Below are 5,384 nucleotides of genomic sequence, written 5' to 3'. Positions count from 1 at the left end.
TCTTTGGAGAGGTAACTTTTCCTATGGGACAAGATACAAAAGTGATTTAGTAAAAAGGGTCTCTCTCACTTCTTTCCTAGCTCGTAGTTCCCGTCCTTAGAGGCATTCATGGTTACCAGTTTCCTGTGTGTTTTTCCAGAAAGATTCTATGCCTAAACAAATACATGTGTGTGCATGGGTGTTTTTAGACAAATGATATCAAACCATATATTGACTTTTGTGCCTTGTCTTTTTTCCTTCTCTTTCTCCCTCCCTCCCTCCCTCCTTCCCTCGCTCCCTTCCACCTTTTTCCCTCCCTCACTCCTTCCCTCCTTGCTTCCTCCCTCCCTTCCTTTTTAAATAGAGATCATTCCATATTGTTAGGTAAGGAACAAGGAACATCATTCCTCTTGGCTGCATAAGATTCTATTGAATGAATGTACCATAATTTATTTAATCTGCTACTGATGAATGTTTAGGTTGTTTCTCTCTTTTGTTGTTACGGTGATAACCTTGAACCTAATGTCGATATACATATCCCTACAGGTATGTCTGCAGGATAAAGTCCTAGAAATGTGATTTGCACTAAATATCACTAAATTCACATTTCATTGGGGTGTTTTGTTTCAAAGGGCTTGTTGGGCAGTCTTGCTGATAACATTTCTGAAGACATTTTATCGCAATCAGCAAACTGGAAGAATTATTTAGAGGCACCTTCATTCAGACAATATGTGATTATAAAATAAAGTGACTCTGTTTCTTTTTGAAAACATATCTGCCAGATCTCATACATGGAGATGTTTTATCCCTGTCAAGGTAGTCCTTAGACAGACTTAGGTTCAAAATTATGGTTTGGCTACTCCCTGGCAGTGCTATCATGGGCAAGTGGCTTATTGAACTTCTTGAATTATCAATAACATGTGGACATAATACCTACCTCATATGATTTTCATGAGAAATGAGATATTGTTATGTGATGTGTTGCACAGTGCTTTGCAAATCATACAGTAAATAATAGATATTAGTCCTAACATGCTACTTTTGGTCAGGATCCTTATATATTTCTGCAGTCGCTTTTGGAAGCAGTTTATCAACCACACAAAATTTGTCATTATTTTATGGTCACTTTCTTTGTTGTTGATTAAATTCTGCAGTATCTACCTTATACCACCTGGCTCACAAGATTTGATCTTGAATGATGGATCATAGCAGAAAACTACAGACTCAAAGGATAAAGGTTTACCACCTTTGAGGTTATTCAACTTAAAAGTTTCCAGAGAGGGACTCCTTGTTATCAGTCATAGTAGCATTGTTAGTCTGTGTGTGTGATCTCCTAGAGTGGCTTCTTTGGTGAACAAGGTCATTTATGTTAGATTAGGATCTCTTTATATTATACTTTGTATACAAAACTCATTTGGACTTAAGGCTCCCCTCAGGGGTGACACATAACCTTTCTGATAGGATCATTTCTACTAGTGGGAGCCATCTGACAATCAGTTCTTATGTTGAACTTTCCCATGTAAACTGACACAGTGAATACAAGTTGAGTTAGTGTTCACCATTCAGATAACCTCTCCTGAGTTTATGTTCTTACAGTAGTGAAAAGGAGCTTGGAGTTCTCAAACAAGATGATCTTCACTAAGATATATGTCGGAGGAAACCAGAACCATCATAGATTTTGGGGTGTAGTTGAAAATTTCTAATAACTTGGGAATAGGGATTGCAGTGACTGTGATCATGGCACTTACTGCAAGTTACTCTTTCCCTGGGTGTTTTGTAGGGACCCTTGCCCCACAAAAGAAGCACTTGAGATGCCCTTTCTTTCCCCTCAGAAAACATTTGGAAAGGACTTGTTGGTGTGATTTAAGAAAACTCCTGCCACATCTGACCATAAAAGGGTTACTCAAATTGCTACTGAAAATTACTCTTAACAAGATAAAAAATAAAACTTCAGGATTGATGTTGGGAACTTCATATACTTTCAACTTGAACTGCTTATTTTTTTTTCTTTAATTTTATTTTGAAATAAATTCAAACTTACAGGAATAGTTGCAAAAACAATACAAACCCCATACACAGAACTCCAGCATACCCCGACCCCCCTCTCCTGATAACCCGATACACCAACTTTAATGTCCTGTCACACCACGATTTGTTTCTTTCCTTCCCTCCCTCACTATCATCCATCATCTTTTGCTCTGTCCTCTGAACATATGAGAGCAAGCTGCACACATCTTTGAACAAACAATATAATTCACATATACATTTCCCATGAACAAGAACATTCTTTAATGTAGCTAAGAAGTTCAAGAAATTCAACATTGATACAAAGCTTACATTCTATATTTCCTTTTTTTTTTCTTATGTACCAACTGTGTCCCTTTGAGCCTCCTCTCCTCCATCCTCAGATCCCATCCAGGATCATCCTTGGCATTTAATTGTCATCTATTTAGACTTTTTTTTTTTTCAATTGTGGAAACATACAGCCTAAATCTTCCCATTCCACCCCTTCCCTAGCATTCCATTAGTGGGATTAATCACATTTAGAATGTTGCAATGCTGTCACCTTCCCACCATCCATTACTAGAAATTTCCCTTCACCCCAAACAGCAACCCTACACTCATTTCTTAACTCCCCATTGCCCCTTACCCCACTTCTTGGAACCCCTACTCTAGTATTCATCTCTATAGTCATATTCTCTGATACTTTCTTTGTGTTTACCATGTGGCTTAAATTTAACCTCTTAAATCTATAATAATCTTGTTTTTCTTTGATACCAACTTAACTTCAATAGGACACAAACTATGTTCCTATACTCCATCATTCCCCCACCTTTATGTAGTTCTTGTCAAAAATTACATATTTTACATTGAGTCCAAAACCACTGATTTATCATTACACTTCATGTATTTTAGATCCTGTAGGAAGTAAATAGTGGAGTTACAAATCAAAAATGTAGTTCTGGTATTTATATTTACCATGTGATCTTTACTGGAAATCTTTATTTCTTCATGTGGTTTCAGTCAGTTGTTTAGTGTCCCTTCCTTTCAGCCTGCTCAACTCCCTTTAGCATTTCTTATAGGACTGATCTATTGGTGATGAAGTCCCTCAGCTTTCGATTATCTGGAAATGTTTTCATCTCTCCCTCATTTTTAACCTCCAGGTGTTTGTGAATTCTCCAAGTCTCTGATAGTTACTGACTTCTGTTTGTATTCCATTGTGGTCAGAGAATGTGCTTTGAACAAATTCAATTTTTTTTTTTTTAATTTATTGAGGCTTGTTTTATGTCCCAGCATACGGTCCATTCTGGAGAAAGTTCCGTGATCACTAGAGAAGAATGTGTGTCCCAGTGACCTGGGATGTAATGTTCTATATATGTCTCTTAAAATTCTCTATATCTCTCTCTCTCCTTTCTTTGTTTTTCTGTCAGTAGGGCTCCCTTTACTATCTGAAGTAGGGCAGGTCTTTTATTGGCAAAATCTCTCAGCATTTGTTTGTGAAAAATTTAAGCTCTCCCTCAAATTTGAAGGAGAGTTTTGCTGGATAAAGTATTCTTGGTTGGAAATTTTTCTCTCTCAGAATTTTAAATATGTCATGCCACTGCCTTCTTGCCTCCATGGTGGCCACTGAGTAGTCACTCCTTAGTCTTATGTTGTTTCCTTTGTATGTGGTGAACTGCTTTTCTCTTGCTGCTTTCAGAACTTGCTCCTCTTCAGTATTTGACAGTCTGATCAGAATATGTCTTGGAGTGGGTTTATTTGGATTTATTCTATTTGGAGTTCTCTGGGCATTTATGCTTTGTGTATTTATATTGTGTAGAAGGTTTGGGAAGTTTTCCCCAACAATTTCTTTGAATATTCTTTCTAGGCCTTTACCCTTCTCTTCCCCTTCTGGGACACCAATTTGTCTTCTATTTGGATGTTTTATTTTATCTATCATATCCCTGAGATCCATTTTGATTTTTTCAATTTTTCCCCCATTCTTTCTTTTGTTCTTTCATTTTCCATTCTGTGGTCCTCTAGGAGGCTGAGTCATTGTTCCTCTTCCTCTAATCTTGTATTATGAGTATCCAGATTCTTTTTAATTTAGCCAACAGTTTCTTTTATTTCCATAATATCTTCTATTTTTTTATTTACTCTTTTTTTTTTATTTAAAATAGGGTGTTATTTAAAGTGTTATTTGTAGAGCTTCTTCAGCCTCCGCACTATTTTTTTTAATCTTCATTTTATTCAGATATATTCACATACCACGCAGTCATACAAAACAAATCGTACTTTCGATTGTTCACAGTACCATTACATAGTTGTACATTCATCACCAAAATCAATCCCTGACACCATTAGCACACACACAAAAATAACAAGAATAATAATTAGAGTGAAAAAGAGCAATTGAAGTAAAAAAGAAAACTGGGTACCTTTGTCTGTTTGTTTCCTTCCCCTATTTTTCTACTCATCCATCCATAAACTAGACAAAGTGGAGTGTGGTCCTTATGACTTTCCCAATCCCATTGTCACCAATCATAAGCTACATTTTTATACAACTGTCTTCGAGATTCATGGGTTCTGGGTTGTAGTTTGATAGTTACAGGTATCCACCACCAGCTACCCCAATTCTTTAGAACCTAAAAAGGGTTGTCTAAAGTGTGCGTAAGAGTGCCCACCAGAGTGACCTCTCGGCTCCTTTTGGAATCTCTCTGCTACTGAAGCTTATTTCATTTCCTTTCACATCCCCCTTTTGGTCAAGATGTTCTCCGTCCCACGATACCAGGTCTGCATTCCTCCCCGGGAGTCATATTCCATGTTGCCAGGGAGATTCACTCCCCTGGGTGTCTGATCCCACGTAGGGGGGAGGGCAGTGATTTCACCTTTCAAGTTGGCTTAGCCAGAGAGAGAGGGCCACATCTGAGCAACAAAGAGGCATTCAGGAGGAGGCTCTTAGGCACAACCATAGGAAGGCCTAGCCTCTCCTTTGCAGCAACCGTCTTCCCAAGGGTAAAACCTATGGTAGAGGGCTCAACCCATCAAACCACCAGTCCCCTATGTCTGTGGTCGTGTTAGCAGCCATCGAGGTGGGGTAGGCCAATACCCCTGCATTCTCCACAGGCTCCTCAAGGGGGCACTACATCTTTTTTTCCTTGTTTTTCTTCTTCTATTTTTTTTAACTTTCCCTTTTTTTTTTTTTTTTTTTGATCTTCATTTTATTGAGATATATTCACATACCACGCAGTCATACAAAACAAATCGTACTTTCGATTGTTTACAGTACCATTACTTAGTGGTACATTCATCACCCAAATCAATCCCTGACACCTTCATTAGCACACACACAAAAATAACAAGAATAATAATTAAAGTGAAAAATAGCAATTGAAGTAAAAAAGAACGCTGGGTACCTTTGTCTG

Source organism: Choloepus didactylus, chromosome 5 (genome assembly GCF_015220235.1).
Source record: "Choloepus didactylus isolate mChoDid1 chromosome 5, mChoDid1.pri, whole genome shotgun sequence".
In the NCBI taxonomy this organism is placed as follows: domain Eukaryota; kingdom Metazoa; phylum Chordata; class Mammalia; order Pilosa; family Megalonychidae; genus Choloepus; species Choloepus didactylus.
The sequence above is the reverse complement of the archived record's forward strand: the minus strand, read 5'-3'. Positions refer to the sequence as shown.